Source organism: Marmota flaviventris, chromosome X, assembly GCF_047511675.1.
Source record: "Marmota flaviventris isolate mMarFla1 chromosome X, mMarFla1.hap1, whole genome shotgun sequence".
Taxonomy (NCBI): Eukaryota; Metazoa; Chordata; class Mammalia; order Rodentia; family Sciuridae; genus Marmota; species Marmota flaviventris.
The window spans coordinates 129,734,961-129,754,716 of record NC_092518.1 but is presented as its reverse complement, the minus strand read 5'-3'; the positions used below and the strand labels follow the sequence as shown (position 1 = coordinate 129,754,716).

The window sequence follows — 19,756 nt, the reverse complement described above, 5'->3', positions numbered from 1 at the left end:
AGCGGGGCTTTCAGGAGTGAGGGAGGAGTTGCGGGTCTGTTCGCGGGAAGAGATGGGTGGCCTGGGGGTGGAGGTGTGCTGGGCCCAGAGGAGTGGGGTGGGAGTTCCGGGCAGGGTTGCAAGGAGGAGCTTGCCGAGGCTGCAAGAACCAGAAGTTTTGGGCAGGGCTGTGAGGAGTGAGGTAGGAGTTGGTGGCGGGCCTGCAAGGAATGAGAAGGTTAGGGGCGGGGCTTAGCGTGACGTGAGTGTTGGGGGTGTGTGAGTGGGGGGAGTTGGGAGGGGCTGCGGGTGGAGGTGGGCTTGGCTGTGAGGAGTGAGAGTTCTGGCCGGGGTTGGGGAAACCTGTAGCCGAGTCGGGGGCTGCGAGGAGGTAGGAGTTGGGGCGGGCCTTTGAGGGATACGTAGGTGTTGGGGGCGTGGCTGCAAGGAGTGAGGTGAGTTTGGGGCTGCAGGTGGAGCCAGGTGGGCCCGCAGGTGGAGCCAGGTGGGCCCGCAGGTGGAGCCAGGTGGGCGGGTGAGTAGGGGTGGGGACAGGATGTGGGAGAAGCTAGGCGGGACCGTGAGTTGTAAGGCGGGAGTTGGCAGCGGGGCTGCAGGGAGTGAAGTAGGTGTTGGAGGTAGGTCCGCGGGCAGAGTTGGGCGGGGCTACGTGGAATGAGAGAGGAATTGGGAGCGGTGGTGCGAAGGAGAGAGGTGGAGTTGAGGATGGAGCTCTGGACTAAGGTAGAAGTTGGGGCGGGGCTGTGAGTAATGAAATAGAGAGGGAGCACGTCTGTGGGAGGAGCTGGGCGGGGCTCAAGGAGTTCTGTACTGTTTGGGAGCTGGCCTTTGTAAGAGGTGGCTGGGCGGGGCTGAGTGCTGAGTTCCTGTTGGGACTGGGCTGAGGGAGAAGTGTTGGAGCTGGCCTGGGTGCATACCTGTAATCACAGTGGCTCTGGAGGCTGAGTTGGGAGATCACGACTTCATAGCCAGCAGCAGCTAGGGGCTATGCAACTCAGTGAGTCTCTGTCTCTAAAAATACAAAATTTGGCTGGGAATGTGGCTCAGTGATTGAGTGCCCCTGACTTCAGTCCCTGGTACCAAAAAAAAAAAATGTGGAGCTGGGTAGGGCTATTATTACTCAGGTAGGAATTGGGGTGGGGCTGAGTTTTAATGTGTCATGGAGGGTCTGGCCACAAATGCAAAGGTAGGAGTAGTTGTGGGCTAGGTTCAGGGGCAGGAGTTGGAACTTGGGAGCAGGGCAGGGCTGTGAGTTACTATGCAGGAGTTGTGGGTGGGGTTGAGAAACCCAAGTAGAGTGGGGTGGATTTTTGGGAGGACTAGGGAAGGGTTTATGAGTGGTAAGATTTCAGATGAGGAGCATGGCTATGAAAGGAGCTGGGCACAGGTGTGAGAGCTGGGTTAGGAATTGGGGGGGAAAGTGTGGGAAGAGCTGGGTGGGTCTATGAGCCCTTACTGGAGCAGTATGGGGGGCAGCTTTGTGGGAGGGGCAAGGGAAGAGCACAGAGTTTTATGGGAAAGAGTTGCGGTTGTCTTTCTTTTTCTTTTCTTTCTTTTTTTTTTTTTTTTTTTTTTTTGGTATTAGGGATTGATCCCAGGGGCACTCTATCGCTGAGCCGCAAGCCCAGCCCCTCCCCAGCCCCCAGCCCCCCCACCGTTTTTAATATTTTATATGGAGACAAGTTCTCACTGAGTTGCTTAGGGCTTCACTAGGTTTCTGAGCCTGATGAACTCGCCATCCTGCCTCAGGATCCCAAGCCACTGGAATTACAGGTGGATGCCACCTGACCTGTCTCTGAAGTTGTCTTTATAGGAAAGAGCTGGGGGAGAAGTAACTATGCAAGAACAGGGTGACTTGTGAGAAAGTTGAGCTAGGAGCTAGCACAGAACTGGGGGAGGAGGGCGGAACTGGGGGCAGATGTGGCTGAGGAGATGCTGATTACAGCGAATAGGCAGAGCTATGGCTAAGAATTGGGGAAGTTGCTGAATGCTCAAGCACTCTGTAAGGAGCTGGTGCAGAGATGCAGGCAGATCTTTGGAGAAAGCTGGGGAAAGACCTAGTGCTGCACCAGGGAGGGGGGACCTATGGTCAAGTTGGGGGAGGAGCCCACAGAGCTGTGGGAGGAGCTGCCAGATGCACAGGGCAGAAGTGAGGAGGAAGCTTAGGGTTTTTGTGCTGCACTCTTAGTCAAGAGGGGAAAATGGCCAAAGCAGGGTCCTCATGGACCTAACCGAACCCTGAGTGTGTACTTTAGGGTGCACTCCAGAGGAGTAGCAACTGGGAGAAGGGAGACGCCTGCCTGTGTCCACAGAGTTCAGGGCTGAGGCTTGCACCACAGGGATGAACCCCCCACAGCTTTCCTTTCCCCTAGATGCATTTTGGTTCCTGCCAGTGAGGCTGGGAATAACCATCTTTTGTTTTGAAGGGAGCTGAATAGCACCACCCTATGTGCTGCTGCCCCTCAGACCTAAGTTGCCAAAACCACATCCCAACTTCCGTGCCAACCTGGCTTTTCGTCTTTCACACTACAACCTTCCCTCAGGATCACCATGCTTCCTTACACTGTCCTGCCTAGTGACTGGAGAGCCAAGTTCTAGGTCCCTGCCTCTACCTTACATGTAAGAAGACAGATTCCTCTTCCTTTGTTCCCTTTGCTACTTGCTGAGGTCAGGCCACATTCTCTGGTGTCTGTGCTATTCCCTGATTTTCCTGACTGGCCTAGAGTCCTGTGTTGCGTCTTTTCTGTTGGTCCTCCACACAGTACCCCTCACTCTCTACCTTGCGAATCAGTCCCCTACTGAAAACCTGCCAAGCCTTCTCCTGTAGGGGTGCAGGCGCCTCAAGTTTCAGCCCGAGCTCTCTCCCCCCTTCTGGACTAACACTGGCCAGAGTCAAAGTCTGCTTTGGGGTACCTGGTCCCTGACCCAACCTGTTCCACAGGACTCCTTGCTTTGAAGCTATGGTTCGTACAGAATTGAATGCCCATCCCCTCTTATCCTGACAACCTATCCTCCAAGCACGACTTTCAATTCACCTTCACTGTTGCACAATCAAGTGTCCTATTTCTGGTAGCCTTCCTTCTGGTAGACCCATGCTCCAAGCATTAGGTCCTTGTAACCCAGAGCTGCAACTGCTCTCCCGGAGTCTGTGGCCACAGCAGGATCTCTAAGTTCCTGGAAGGCAAGGCTGCTTTTACTCCTTTCTGTAATCTGGGTGCCGGGCATAGTAGCTGCTTAGTAAACATCAGATGGACAGAGGAGTGCTCTCTCCCAGTGAGAGGTACTTATACTTTTCCTGGAGAAGCTCAAGAAAACAGGAAAGCTGGAGGTAAAGTGAGTGGGAGAGGGTACCTTGTTCACATGAGGGAGGCCTTAGGGCTCAAGGAGCCTTAAAGTTCATATGGGACTCCCACCTAGGTTGGTGTCCCCTCCAGGCCTCTTTCCTCCACAAATCGTTCCAGCCCCTGCCCAGCACCACGGCATCTCCTCAGAGCTGTTTGGAATGTAAGTGAGGGTCCCATGAATGTGTGCCGTTCCTGTTCTTAGGCCCTGTTGTTTGATGAGCTGGAACTTGCCTAAGGAGCTGGATTCTCATAGCACATGGCTGCTAGTGGGGGCCTCCATGGGGACATAATGTAAGCGCTCCTGTTTCTGACTCTTGGGCTGTTCCTTGCTCTCGTGTATGCTGAGAAGTGGGGTGCAGTTCACAGATTAATGCACCATCTCCCTGGGCATAAGAGTGCCCAGCAGAGGCCTGATCTGGTGTCTGATCAGGAGGTGAAGTCCCGGGGTAGCAGCTGCAAGTCCAGCTCTCTGCTGCAGCAGTGGGGCCTTGGAAGCATCGCCTCAGTAGGTTTTGCGTGGGGAGGTCTTTGGCTGCCACAGAGAAAAGGACAAGGATGCTTTTGCATCTTGAATTTCATTACACATAACAAGTCAATGGCAGCCCTGAAAATGGGCTGATGTCTGACCTCCTGATCACATTCTCTTCACTAGCTGCTCCCTGTCTCCCCTCATGGACCAAATCCTGGTGGGGACTCACTCCCACCTTCTCTGGCCATCACGGGTCAGGTGTGCCCTCCCCTCCCCAGACCCATCTCACTTCTTCCTTCCACTGTGTTTTCCTTGCAGGGGCTCCAGAGCCTCCAGGCCAGCAGTAGCCTGCAGATATGTGGAACCCTTTGGGGTTCCTTCCTCTGCTCCTTCTCAGGCACCTTCTCCTTGTCTACTCCCCACTAACACTGAGCTTTGCTCAACTCCTGGGATCAGGATTGAGTCTCCTCCACCAGCTCTGCTTTCTTCTCCAGACGAAGCCTTCAGCACAGGAGCCTTTGAGGGCTATTCCAGATTCAAACTAAAACAGACGCAGATAGTAGAAGAGCCAAGTATGACCTTTGTGTGTTTCTGTGAATTTATGGTGCCAAAACATTATTAGCAGCTTTTAATTTAATCAGACTATATATTTTTTTTTTTTTTAGTGTACTGGATATTTAACCCAGGGATGCTGTACCAGTGACCTTCATCCCCAGCCTTTTTTATTTGTCATTTTGAGACAAGGTCTCCCTAACGCTGGCCTTGGACTTGTGATCCTCCTGCCTCAGCCTTGCAAGTGGCTTGGATTACAGACATGTAGCACCTTGCCTGGTCCTGACACACTTTATTCTTTACTCTCCTAATAGTTCAGTCTTTATGCAAACAAGCACTGAGTCATGTGCTGTGCCCTCCAAAGCTGGGGACGGTTGGAATGTCATGCCATGGCCCTGTGACAAATCCAGATTATTTGTTTACATGATTGGGGGGTGATGCCAGAGGACAGGTTGTCAACTCCTCTCCATGGTTACCAGGCTGGAATTGTGGGATCAGTGGGCTCTCTACAGAAGACCCATTCTGCTGACATGTGCCTCCACACTCAATGTGGCAACTTTAGAAAGTACAGAAACGTCTATGAGAATCAGAAACAAAGAACGGTCCTGAGGTCATTTCTGAGAGGCAGGAACATTTATTTTTCTTGCTTTTTCTTCTATACAGTGTTTGGTTATTCAGTTGAGCACATGCTGTGTTGCATTTTTCCTCCTACTTTTTTTTTTTTTTATTATGGTAAGTGTTAGCCCATATTCTGAAAGGTTACTCAGGAAATTGACCCGATATGGCAGTAGCTCTGTAGCCCATTGTGAATTCCACCCCTCCATGTTCAAGACCTCACAGCAGTCAAATCCTCAGGGAATGGATCATCCCACTTTGGATCCAGCAACATCCTCTGTCTAGATAGGTAAGCACAGCAGTTCTTCCTGAGGCCACCTTTCCCATGGAGCTTATTGAGACTCCAGATATGAGTGTCCCATGGGACACTGTGTGCAAGAGCCTTCTCTGGTTATTCCCATTTCCCTGCTGTTCAGTGACCCAGCACATAGCCATTGTTGCCTTCAGGCAGGGCTGGGGGAACATCATAGCATCTACTTGCCATGGTACCGCAGCTTCCTTCCTGGGGACCTGGCCACCATGTTATTCAATGTGTTCCAGTTCTGGAAGCTGGACTGGGGCAGGAACTGAGCAGGCAAGGTGAGTGGTTTGTTGGCATGGCTGCCCTCAGCCTCCTGCTCACTCATCCTTGCTCCCTTTGAGTGTCCTCCTTGAGCTGTACCATGTTGGTTGTGATTTTGCTGTGCTCTAAGGGAGGCTGGCTTGTGCTGGTGGTCTCCATTGCTCTCAACTGTCGAGGATGTGTAGTCCTCAGCTCAGCTTCTGTGTGCTCAGTGTTGTTCAATGCTGCCCCAACCTCTATTCCCGCTGCTGCTGCGGCTAAGAAAGAGGAGGAGGAGAGGGTGGCAGGCTATTGGGCTTTTCCCTGGGAGCCTTGTTCTATACCAGGCTCCCTTGGGGTTGGCCTGTAGAGGAGCAACTGCCAAGCTTCTGAGTGATGATAGGGTCCTTTCTTCAGCACATCCCTGAACCTCTTGGTACAGGATGTGTCTTGTGAGCCCTCTGGGCACATACTCCCCTGGGAAGTCTTCTGGCTTCACCTGATCTGTCCAGTTCCAGCAGACCCACTCTTTTCACCCTTGTCTCCCTTCTTTTATTTACTGTCTGCCATGGCCCTGCTAGCCTTTCAAGGCCGTTCTTCCTAGAACAGTGGTGTTTCCTGGTTTCTAGGATCCATCCCAGTAGTGAGTTTGCACCATCCTAAGGGCCTTGCCAGGGCTTTAGGTTATGTGTCTCATTAGGGAATACTTATCTGAGTTTTCAGAACCCCTGGTCAGGCACCCTTACTGTCCTATCTTCTAGGGACTCCGACTGGCCATAGGTGCAAGTGTGTGCTGTTCCTTCATCTATAGGTGTCTTCTTTGTCTCCCTTACCAGGCCCAGCAGCCTTGTCCGTGTTGTGCTGTACTGTCCTAACTCTGCTCAGACATCTGGCAGCAGGTTGGTCCCATCCTGCTATTCTGAGCCCTCTCCTGGTTGTAATACTGCAGGCCCCACAGCCAGCTGGGATGGTTGGACACCCTCCCTGCCAGGCAGATACAGTGAGGACAGCTCCTAGGAAGGAGGTCTGCTGTGGGGAAAAAAGATTCCTATAACTCCCTTGGGAGTGGCGTGAGGGGGATGAGTCATACTGTAGGCTCACGAGTTTCAGAGGCATTTGGGGAGTCTGACATTTGGGATCTTCTGCTTGTCCCTGCTCCCCGTGTTTGACAGGAAGGTCTGTGCACAGTGCTTCTACCCTTGGCAAGACTGAGTTGCCTTGGTTGAACATCCAGCCGTCTTTGGAGGCCGGCCTCCTTATCAAAGTATGTTTTTGATATTCAACTTCTGCAGTGCACTGTGCCTGACATGGGAGCTACTTTATGACCCTAGAGGAGAAGCTTGTGTTTCTGCTTAGTTTTTAGTCATAGGTTAACTGCCCTCTGCCTTCCTTAATCCACAAGGAGTCATCTAACAATGTAATCGCCACTGATCATTTCCATTGTCTTGGCAGTTGCCTTCCCATGCGTTACACGTGCCCAGGTGTCCTCACCTGCTAGAAGCTTCCTCTGCACAAGGTAGCCATCCCAGTAAAATTCTGACACCAAAGGTCTGGCACCTGGGCTGCCCCCTTATGCCTGGGTCTGTCTGCACACCCCCTACGTGCCTGTTGTGGGGTCTTCATCACCAGCTAGGCAGATACTGGGTGATCCTGCACCAAGACCCTAGATTACCACCTGCAGCAGTCCAGAACCAGCTGTGTCACATTGGGTCCAGAAAGCAGAGCATGCGAGGGAGCGAGCAGAGCCACAGATTTATTGGGATTAACACCCACAGAAGGGACAGGAAGGAAGTGGGGTTGGACAGCAGGTTGGGCCTGACTTGACAGTCCTGACCAGTGTGACAGGGTGGTGTGGAGCCAGGATTTCCAGTTCAGGGGCCTGCATGGGGCATGGGTGTTCCTGTTGGGTCCTCCTGGTACCTGGCACACAGTAGGTCATGCAGTCCATACTATTTAGATGAATGAGCACCCACAGTGGATGCTCTGGAGGGCAGGTGTGGGTTGAGCAGCTCCAAGAAGGGCCCGGCTGCTATCTTCACATAGGCAGAAGCATGCCCTGCCCTGTGCTGCAGCAGGCTTCCTGGGAGGTGCTTTGGTCTCTGTTGCATTAGACAGCTACGTGGGTGCCCATAGGGATGTGTCTCCAGGGCATTTGCTCACAGGGCATCTCCGGATCTGTTAGCAGGGGTGTGAGCACAGCTTGCTGTTACAGGGCAGTCTGCATACATGGCATCATGACACAAGGCAAAGTGAAGTCAGCAGTACTGTCCAACAGGGGCTCTCTGGAGGTATATACTCATCTCTGTGCTATCCCCAGGGCTGCTAGAGTCATCTTTAAGGCTTACCTTTGAATCCTGGAATCTGAAGCTAGGCAGCATTTGTTAGATATTTGTTAAGAAGAAAGAATGGCTACCTCTGGGTTAGGGGCTGAGGAGGTCTCCCAGAGGAACCGGTATTCCAGTTGTTTCTTTTTTAATATATATTTTTAGTTGTAGATGGATACAATACCTTTATTTTATTTATTTTTATGTGGTGCTGAGAAGTGAACCCAGCTCCTCACATGTTTTGGGCAAGCACCCTACCACTGAACCACAATCCTAGCCCCATTTTTTAAAAATTCTTTGTCTGTCTTTGTTTTTCTATACTGTGCATGGAACCCAGGGTGTACTGACCTATATCTCCAGACCTTTGTATTTTTTGTTTTGATACAGCGTCTACATTGCTGAGGTTCTTGATAAGTTGCAATCCTCCTGCCACAGTCTTCTGAGTTAGTGAGATTACAGGAGTGTACCACCATGCTGGGCTCTTCAAATGCTCGTTAAACCCCACCTTCTTTTTCCTTTTATTCTGGAAACCCTATAACAAAGATATTAGATCTTTTTTTATACTCTTGCAGGTCCCTGCAGCTTGTTCATTTTTTTTTTCACAGTATAACTTTTCTCAGACTTTCAGTGTAAGAACTTTCTATTGTTGTGTCTTCAGTTCACTCTCCCCTGTCCTCTGCATTCTGCCATTGATTCCCTTATTGAGTTTATTTGAATTTCAGCTATTATGTTTTCAATTCTAAAATTGCCATTTGATTTTTCATGTCTTCTCTTTTTTACTAAGGCTTTATATTTTTAGTTTCTTTCAAGTGAGTTCTTGTAGTATTGGACAACCTGAGACAGGCATGGTCCCTAAGCCACATTGCTTGTTGTTTAATTAAACAGAAGGGGGGAGATGTTGAGAGCCACAGCTGAGTCGGAATGGCCCCTGGCATTTTGCCAGAAGTAATGGTTGAGAGGCGAGCCATTAAGATGATGCTGGATTGATTCGATTGTATATTAGACCTTTACACCAGTAATAGGGTGGTTCCCTTCTGAGAGTGAATGCGGGTGCAGCCCAGGGGAGGGAGTTCCATTTGGTGTGTAGTATTCCTGGAGGAACCTCGTGGGTGGCGTTTGGGGGAGTTCGGAAATAAAGTTTGTTCCTGCTTGAGTGGCTCATGATTTGTGCCCAGCCAGACTGCGGCAAGTTCTTAATTGCCAAGTGAAGTATTTTTATGATGATATCTTCTTTAACTTTTTTGACCTATACTTCTATTTTATGACATCAGTGTAGATATTAATTGACTATATATTTTCATTCATCTCAAGACCTTCCTGCATCCTGCTATGAGTGATTTTTTTTAATTGAAATCATAATACTTTTCTATGATGTTATTAGGATCAAGATTTTACTTAATCCTTGCTTTAGCTGTCATACCCTGACATCACCACAGCAGAGGAAAGGAGATGGATTCCACTACATTACTGTCTGTTGAGTATGGTGGTCTAACCCTAACCTTCTTTGTCCTCTGTTAATCCGTGAAATCAATGGTGAACTCCTTGTTACTTATGGGTAAGGGTGAATTTTCTCTTTCTGAGCTGGGCCTGCACTGGTAACTTCCTAGCTGGGAGGATTAAAGATGTCTCTTTATTGCCCATCATGTTTCCTACACTGACATCTTGGGGAATGAAGGCTTATTACTATGTGCTAGAGGTGAAAGGACTAGCTCCCTATTAAGCCTCTTCTGAAACTTCATAGGTGGGGAGGGTGTCATTATTTGTTATCAGGGGTAGCACTCTAAGCACCCAAGTGGCCTTTGCTGACTTGGGTGAAGGTAGGGGACAAAGTTTTTTCTATGACATTTGGCTGAAATAAACAGTGTATTTTCTAAAAGGTTTCCATCATGTTAGGCTACACCTTTACTGATCCTTTAACTTTTGCCTTTCCTATCATGCCTATCTTACCTTTATTTTCCTTGCACCTGTTGATAGTTTTTGGTCACCAACTTCTCAGCTTCATGTCTGGGATATATGATGCTAAAAAAGATACCACACTCTGGTATTAAGTCCCAAGGTTCCAATTTTATCTGCTTTCTCTTCATCTTGCACAGTCCAGCATAGACCTTACTGCCTGAGTATACAGTAGACATTGGGTCTGCAAACTTATCAACCTTTGATGGATCTGGTCTACAAAATGGGACTGCAATGTGTTCTGAGTCAACAGTGCTTTCCTAAGACCCCATGGTGAAAGGAACCTCTCACCTATCCGTAATCAAAGCATACTTCATGTCCACTATAAATACTCAAGATTTCTGAGCACCTATGATGTTTGGAGGGTTGACCTGCTCTCTCTTCCTTCCTCCCTCTAGCCAACAGGATTTTGAGATACTCCTGAGGAACTCAGTGAGAGGTACTTTCCAGAGTCCATGAGTCCCATGAACTGGGTGGGGGCAAGTGCTGCACCTTCACATGTTCACTCTGTAGGAGTAAATCAAGGTAGCCTTGACTCATGAGGCCTGGTAACTGGGTGGGAGGGATTTCAGTGGAATCCTGGGGTACCAGCTTAGAGGGAGTGTTGCCTCCATCTGGTACAGGCTTCAGAGGTTGAGGTACAGGAAGCCCTTGGAGACAGGAAAGTGAGGGGTCCCAACAGAGGGACCACAGGAATTATCCCCTTGAAGTCTGACTGGGATATACACAGAAGCCCTGAAGGTATATCAGGCTGGTTCTCTGTGGCATTCCCAAATACAGGAACTATGATATCACAGGTCTCTTCTGGCTACCGTGAGTTACCTGACACCATGTTGACGTAGCTGCTGAGTCTAGCATAGGTCCTGACACATGGCAAATGCTCAGTGAAGATGTGGATTACATGACTGCAGGAACACATTCATCACTCTTGTGTAGGGCTTTAGTCTGGGCAGCTGTAGGTAAGGGTGAATACGTGAGAAAGCAGAACATATGCCCAAAAGCAACCCAAAAGTCTATCTTGAGACCAAGAGGAAGAAGAAGTCAAGGACCTTGAAGATTGGCTCAGAAGGTTTCTGGCAGCTGCCCTAGAGACCTAGGATGGGAAAAGGTAGCAGAGAGCAGGCCAAGAATTGTGCTAAAAGAGAGGCAGAACCACCTTAGGTAATTAATAAAGTATATGTTCTGATCCCTAGACTTGCTGGCTCCTGGGCATAAACACAGTTGGCAGTTTAGATTCCTGACATCATTCACTAAAAGTGGGAAGTAGGCACCCCCAAACTCCCATCCATTTGCCTGGGAGGTTTGTCCCTGCAAGTTTACAAGCAGCACTATTCACAAATTCCCTAGATGTGCATGACCCACCCATACTTTCACAGACAGGGACCTCACAGGGCCGAGGGTCAGTCCAGAGCTAAACTCACACCCAGCACTGTCACCTCCCCACCCAGTGCCCTTCCCACCACCTGAGGAGCCAGAGGAGGCCCCAGAGCACCACCTCCAGCCTCTAAAAGGGAGCCAGACTCTTTCTACCCTCTTTTCACTTTGAGAACTGAAGCCAAGCTGAGAAGTGGTTTTTCTAGAAAGGCAGCAGTGTAATCATCCAGGCAGAAAAGGTGTCTGCAGAGACAGCCTCATGCCCAGCAGGGGATTCCCACACTCATCACAGAACAAGAGAACTCAAGACTTTGGGCATGGAGCAGTACCAGGGTGAAAGACTTCCAACCGACATGGTTAGGTAGCCATTCTCCTTGAAGTACTGGGGGATGGTGGAGAAGTTTCCTGCGTGCACCCTCCAGTAGGAGTTGAAGTCATACAGGCGTGTGGTGTCAGGCCTCCTCCCAGTGAGGAAGGACACACGGCTGGGGCGCACACTGCTTGCTGTTAGGGAGCAGAAGCAGAGGTCAACATCATCACAGTATAATGTGTCTGCCATCTCCAGGGTAACCAAGCAACCTCCCCAGGTCCTCAGCAACAGCCTGGTGGCTGAGTCATGCAGATCTCAAAGCCACACAGTGGGATTTGGGCCTCACCCAGGTGCCAGAGATTGCATCCTCCTGGCAAGACAAGGCAGAAGTCAGCCCCTCAAACAAGCAGATGCTTGTATCTTCCAATGAGACAGTGTCCCCAATTACCCCAAGGGAGCAATATGCTTGGAGGCAACTCCAAGAAGGGGCTCGTGGAGGAGGGCTACCATGCATGGCTAGTTGGCTGGCCCTTGCCCATGGGTAGCATTCTATAGGACCAAGCCATACCCCTACCAGGAGAGAGCTGGCCAAGGCCCTGAGCATGTTAGGGCCAGGATACCCTCCACCCAATGAAGTGAGGCGTCCTTGAAGGCACAAGATTCCTTAAGTGGATAATCACATTTCTTGGACCACAATTTTCCAGAAAATGCTTCCCTCTTTCAGGCAGGTATCTGGCACACTCAGTACCACCAAACAGTAGCTGAAAGGACCCCAACCCTTAGAGCACAAGGAGGCACACCTCCATACCTAGAGGTCCCCAGACTTACCTGGGCAAAGGCATTCTGGAAGAGGGGTGTGGCTGATTTATATTTCATCATCTCAATTGTTTCCTTTTACAATTTGATATGGTATAACAGGATTTAATCTAGAAAATTACAACATGGTAAAGGGAGTAGAATTGGGAAAACAGTGGAGTTGTTATATAGTTGAAAGAGAAATTTCAATCAGTCCCACAGGGAATTCTGCAATATAGTCCCCTCCATCTCAGCCAGCTACTCAGATCTTCATCCTTGAAGGTTCTGAGCCCCTTGTCCCCCTGTCCCCAGGTTATGGAACATACCCTTATCAATTTATCATGGAAATTGGGGATCACCAAGACACATTTTTGAGTGGATCACCTGGTTACCAAACCTATCTCTCTATTCCTATTATGTGAGAACATACCTGCCTCCTCCTGATGACCAGGGCCCATGACTCCTGATAGGATGGATGACTCTTTCTCATGCTTGTGGGTTCCATAATATGAAGAGCCCAAGGTGCCCATGACTTGTAATTCACTTGTCAGCCATGCCTGGTAGTTAATGGAACTCTTACTCTGACTCCTGGTGTAATCATTCCCATTTGGGAAACCAGAGTGCCTAGCCCACACCGTTCAATAAGGACCACTAGACCCATGTGGCTACTGAGTATTTGAAATGTGGCTAGTGTAACTGAGGAACTTAATTTGTAGTTGTATTTTATCGTGATTTAAATAGTCAAATGTGGCTAGTGGTTACCATATTGGACAGTGCTGGTCTAACTACAGAACCCAAAGTTGTGGGGGCAGGAAGCATAAATTCCTGATCATGGGAAGAGATAGTAAGTGGGGTTACCACAGCTCTTGACTCCCTGATACCAGACACAAATAGGCCTTCATGGCCTTGTGCTTTGTTCTTAGTGGTGGGAGGTGTGACATATCATCATTTGTCCCTTATTTCTAGAGAACGTCTGGCATGCTCCTGACTACCATATCACTGAACACTAATTTAATATGGCAGACTCCTGAGTCTTTTCAAGGTTGATCTACCATGTGAAGTGTCCATGTCTATCTAAGGCTGCTAACATCCCTGCCACATCTTGCTCACCCTGTTGTTGATATGATATCATTGATAAAGTGACATTTGGAAGCTGTGTGGGATGATGCTTGTAGTGACTAATCACTTCACATGTGGTGCTTGAGCTGAATCTGGAATTGTCTGCCATTGCTTATGTGTTCTAGGAATGTTAGTTTTAATGTACAGACTTTCTGCTAAATTTCCCAAGATTGGGAAAGTATTCTCAGAGCTGGTGGTTGTTGGAAGTATTCTACCTTAAGTACAGAAATCCACAAGTACTCAATTCCTTCTCTAGGTGGACCCACACCCTGAGGTACCTAACTAGGTCTTGATAAACATGCTGGGAGGCTGTCTCTGAGGAAAAAGGGAGACAATACATGACTTTCTTGGTATATAACCATAGTATCCCTGGAAACAAAATCACTGTATTTTTTTCTTACCTTCTACTTTTGATGTTTGACTGTTATTGAGTCTAGTTTGGGGAAAATTGAAGTGACATGTATGTTGGGACCTGTCTTGTATCCTGCTAGACTCAGGGACAAACTGAATCAAACTGGGTTGTGTTTGCTGGAGCACGGTGAGCAAAGCTAGAGAGTAGGCAGTGAGGGTGAGGACATGTGAATTGACAGGTGGAGGCTCAGCCACTGCCTATATTAACAGTATTTGTGGAAAAAAAAATAAGCAAACAGAATGGGTAGGGAAGGATCAATTAAAGTTTCCCACAGAAATAAGAGAGCTTAAAGGGAAAGCTTTTCCTGGGTACTCAGATGCTAAAGAGGTGAGAGAAGCAAAAAGGATTATCTTCTCAAGGAAAAGATGAGAACAACTTAATTCTAATTCTGAGGAGTTTCAGGAACAGGAGTCTAGCTGAGAGAGTGGGGAGACAAGTGGTGACCAGGGGACAGATGGAAGGTCTACAGTGCTGAAAAACAGTCTATAGCCTAGACTTCAGTTTCTGACTCAGGAGAGCCTCCAAGAATGCTAGGGATTGCAGGGAGGAACAGAAATGCTAAGAACCGCATTTTTAATAGGGTCCTTGTCCTCAAGACAGGCCTGGGAAAAGGCAAATAGGTGAGAACTTCCCACAACACTTGCTGTCCTGGTGCCTGTGACACATTAGGGATTACCACAACTCAGATAGCATCATAGATCCTTATCGCCATCTATCCTAGCTGGCAACCTAATGCTGGGTTCACAAAATCTGATATTCCAATAACTTAAGAAAATGACAAAGAAAGCATGCAAATATACAAAAGTATTTTTTCAAAATCCATGAGGGATCTCCGATCTTAAGGGTTTTTGGAAAGAAAGAGAGCCACTGGAATTTTTTATTCTTATATAGGGAACACACAAGGGGAGGTTCCATGGAACGTTCTATCTCAAAAAGGGCAAAGGAGTAGGATTACAAAGGAATGGGTGAGTGTAACTCAACCCCAGTGGGTGACGCCTACTCCTGGAGCCACGCCTTGCTATGGGAGCTGGGATAATGCCCAAGTTACTGCAACCTGACACTACCATGCCACCCTGAAGGCAATAATTGTTCAGAACCTGGTGCATCAGGACTTAAAGGTGTCTGCATCCAGGGCAGCTCCTGACAGATCCTATCTTATTATGGCTAGATATAGATGAAGATTTATACATACATCTATATCTTTATATTTTTTTTAGCTTTTCATCACAATGACAAAAACTCAATAAGAGCAACTTAGAATAGGAAAAGTTGATTTTTGGCTCAGTCCATGGTAGACTGACTCCATTGCTCAGAGCCCAAGATGAGGCAGAACATAATGATGGAAGGGTGTGGTAGAAAAGTGCTGTTCTCCATTCATGTGGCCAGGAATCAGAAAGAGAAAAGGGAATGAGCTGCAGGGAATATGCACCCTTACAGGGCACACCATCAATGACCCACCTCCTCCAGGCATGCTCCATCTGCCTACAGGTAGGTACCACTCAGTCCATTCAAATTAGGATGGACTGATTAGGTTACAACTCTTATGATATCATTTTACCTCTGAATATTCCAGCATCAACACAGGAGTTTTGGAGGGATACCTCATATCTAAACCATGACAGACAGACAGACACACACACACACACACACACACACACACACACAATAAAGTCATTATCTTAACCACTTCTATGTGAAAATTCCAGTGGCATTAGGTATCTTCACATTGCTGTGCTGCCATCACCACTCAGCCCCAAATGGGAAATATTAACTCCTGGTAGATGTAGCGCTTGACTTGCAGGAGGACTATGTGAAGGCTTAATCTGATTGTTCACTTGTGTTAACATCCCCAATGCACTGACCTTACTTTTATCCCAAAGGATCTGTTCCCACTAGCCCTTATTGGGACAGAAACAAAGATTCAGTGAAACTGCTGAGTGTCACTTCATGCTTCCCTTTTCTCCACTTCCTACTACCACTTCCCATCTCAGAAACCACATGCCCGATTCTCATAGTCAAGTGGTTATTTGTTCCCACATCTTTCTCTAAAAGGTACCTGGTTGGAGAACATATTTGGTTCATGCTATGCCTTGCCAAACACCTTTCTCTTATCACCCCAGCATTTTTCACATGTGGCTGTAAAAATTGTCTCCTGTTATTGAACCTTCCTGGGAATTGGTTAACAGGGGCTCTCAGCCCAGCCCTTCCATTGGCAGCCTGGGAGACATTGACTCCACATCTTGGAGAGTGTGGCTACGTGTGTGACTCTGTGCATGAGTAGAAGTGGGATATCTGGAGCCTATCTTCCAGACTTCTTTGAGTGAGTCTTTATCAGGTTCTTTAGCCACTTGCCTCCTGCTTTCTTCCTAAAATGCAGTGGTTATTCTGATAGATGAGATAGAATATTACCCTCATGATGAAAGGAAAGCAGGTGGCAGAGGGACTCTGCTGTGACCATGGTGCCTGCTTTCCTGCTGCCCCATCCTCCAAACCTGGCATCACCAATTCAGGTTCACTATAGGATTATTGATATAGGAACTTTAGATTTTGTTAAGCTGTGAGATTTTATCCATTGTCTGTGAAGGAAAGGTGGGTGTGGGGGCGGGGGCAGAAAGGCACACAACCAAATGAGCTATCCAGATAAGGATAGCTGATCCTCTACAGGGGGAGCAGGACATTTTCTGGTGGGGCCCAGAAAATGTTATAAACCTGGGATTGAGCACTGACTCCAATGTTTACTGGATATTTGACTCTGAGTAAGTCACTTTACCTCTCTAAACCTCAATCTTCTCATCTAGAAGATAGGTACCACATTAAAATCTCCTCCCAAGATATATTATTTTTCAGTCTATCTCATTGGGGTGAGATAATTCATGTGAGAGTGATTTGTAATCTGCAAAGCACTCTACAACTAATAGTGGAGTGAAGACATATCTGTATTTTCCAGGGAAGGCCTTAAGAAGTAAGGAGTGGCATGGAGATCCTGGCCTGAGCCTTGAAGACTACAGACTGAAATGGGCAGTGAAAAGCCTCCAGCCTGGAAAGAAGAAAAAAGGTGCTTTGGGCCCTTAGGGCCTCCATCACAAAGGTCCTCTAGGGTATGTCCTGTTGAGAGCCACAGCCAAGTGGACCCCAGCAAACTTCCAGCTGATTGGCTCCTCTGCAGTAATGCTCATTGGGCTGTTTCCCCGCCCTTTCAGACCACGGAGCTGCTCATTGGGGGACTCATTTGGCTCTGCCCACGCGACCAAGCCAATCTGCCTTAAGAGCGGGACCTAAGAGTTCCAGTTGAGGTGCTCACCGGAAGAGCCAGTGGTGGCAGTTGGGCTCTCAGGGAATTCCTGGAGAGCTTGCGTGGTGCGGCGTGTGTTCAAAAAATAAAGTTCGTTCCTGCTTGACAAGTGGCTCGTGAATTGTGCCCAGCCAGACTGTGGCAATGTCCTACCTGGGGAATCACATTGTATCCATGGATTTTGACCAAAGAAGTATAGTGGCTTCTGGTGCCAATGGGGTAGCAGTGAGAACCTACTCAGGTAAAACTAACAGGTTTGAAAGTTGGGGCCTGTTTTAGCACCACAAATCTGTAAATATGGGAGCCTCCTGCATTCTGTGCAGTCTCCCAATACAGTAAACACAAAGCCTGAGCTCATCTACACAATGCTGGGGTGTTGCATGATTTAGGAGTCTCTGATTTTTGATATATAGGGAAGACAAAAGAATCTTGGCAGTATCAGCTCACCCAGTTGCTGCTTTCATTGTGTAACTGAAAATATTTTGCTGGTCCAGATGGCATCTCTCTGAAATTCACAAGCAATGCATGGGGCTCAGGAGAGCTAGCGATTATTGCAGCTGTGCCCTAGCTGGGCTGGAACTGGAGCAGGCTGAGAGGACTGGCTTGGGAATTGTACTGGCTAGAGTCCCAGCAGGTGGGCAGAACCTGCTACCTAAAGCCTTTGTTTATTGATTGTCTTTTGGAGGCTGAGAATAGGTCTCCAGATTGGCTGTTTATGGGATTTACATTTTCTGGTGGGGCCCAGAGAAGTTTAGTAGTGTTTCAGGGTCATGCAGTGGAGCTGAGATTGAAATCAATTCAGTCTGATTCCAGATCTCATGGTTCAAAGACTGCCCCATCATGTGATCACTTAACTCTGATCAGTCAAAAAGGTAGAGAATAAATTACCAGCTAGGGCAAAATGGTGGTTTCCACCCTGGACTACAAGGTCAGGGTTAGGATAGAATTTAAAGATTTTTCCTACTCAGGCACAAAGGAAAAACTTAAGACTCCAAGATTCAATGGAGAGTATTCCCAGTTGTGGGGTTTGACGACTTTTGAAAACTTCATTTCACGTTTGAATAGCATGCCTTTTTAGCAAGAATCCCCTCTGGTATGATTTCTTCCCTGGAGTGTTGTTATTGGTCCCTTAGAGACATTAGAAAAGTTTGTTATATTGGTAGACTTTTTTAAAACAGTTCTAAATTTATTAATCAATTTATTTTTTAATTAGTTCTAATCAGTTACACATGGCAGTAGAAAGCTGTTCGATTCATTGTACACAAATGGAGCAGAATTTTTTGATTCTCTGTCATATTGGTAGATTTTTTATGATGTTATAAAAATATGTCACACTGATTCTACAAGAGGTGATATTTGTTGTTTCCCAAATGCTACATTTCTTAAAAAAAAAGAAAGAAAAAAGAAAAAGAACAAAAAACTGATGACAATATATAGGACATAGGGAACTCACGTCTTGGTAAAGATAGAATTGAAATTCTTAATGATTAGTATCTTGCTTATCTTGTGGAAAAGAGGGGTGATCTTCCTCATCTATTCAGCAAGATTGGTCTTCTTGCTACATTTTCTTGGCAGTAAGTACTGGCTTCTTTGGGGTGCTGGCCCACCTAGGTCTAGGTCTGTGATATTCTCTGTGCCTTGACAGATTCCTCCACTGTGCTTGTTCCCCCTCTTCCCCCGCCCTGGAATGTATCATATTCCTGGCTAGCTGTTTGTTCTATTGATACACCCATCCACATCTGAAGTATGTCTGACAGCACTCCTAGAGGAGAGGCCTTGGAGGACTGTCCATCCAAGACCTAGGAGCACTGTTTGCAGTGTTTCCTAGTCCACCTGTCCTCTGGCTTTTTATTTCTAATGTGACACTTCTGCCTCTCTTGTAGGAGTGTATGGACTTTGTCCTGATATCCCAGCTGTAGGCTCCTCTTTTTTTTTTTAATTTTTTATTGTTGGCTGTTCAAAACATTACATAGTTCTTGATATATCATATTTCACAATTTGATTCAAGTGGGTTATGAGCTCCCATTTTTACCCCATATACAGATTGCAGAATCACATCAGTTACACATCCATTGATTTACATATTGCCATACTAGTGTCTGTTGTATTCTGCTGCCTTTCCTATCCTCTACTATCCCCCCTCCCCTCCCCTCCCCTCCCCTCCCCTCCCCTCCCCTCTCTCTGCCCCCTCTACTGACATTCGTTTCTCCCCCTTGTATTATTTTTCCACTTCCCCTCACTTCCTCTTGTATGTACTCTTGTATAACTCTGAGGGTCTCCTTCCATTTCCATGCATTTTCCCTTCTCTCTCCCTTTCCCTCCCACCTCTCATCCCTGTTTAATGTTAATCTTCTTCTCATGCTCTTCGACCCTACTCTGTTCTTAGTTACTCTCCTTATATCAAAGAAGACATTTGGCATTTGTTTTTTAGGGATTGGCTAGCTTCACTTAGCATAATCTGCTCTAATGCCATCCATTTCCCTGTAAATTCTATGATTTTGTCATTTTTTAATGCAGAGTAATACTCCATTGTGTATAAATGCCACATTTTTTTTATCCATTCATCCATTGAAGGGCATCTAGGTTGGTTCCACAGTCTAGCTATTGTGAATTGTGCTGCTATGAACATCGATGTAGCAGTGTCCCTGTAGCATGC

At 47.4% G+C, this 19,756-nt stretch overlaps 1 long non-coding RNA gene across 1 annotated transcript; it reads left to right on the top strand.

The window, feature by feature from the left end:
• The first annotated feature begins 319 nt into the window (after positions 1-319).
• On the top strand, positions 320-17,195 carry LOC114082953 (uncharacterized). Its single transcript, XR_011705695.1, has 4 exons — positions 320-3,328; positions 3,418-3,504; positions 16,756-16,906; positions 17,009-17,195. It is a non-coding gene; the product is annotated as an uncharacterized lncRNA (long non-coding RNA).
• The last annotated feature ends 2,561 nt before the right edge of the window (positions 17,196-19,756 follow it).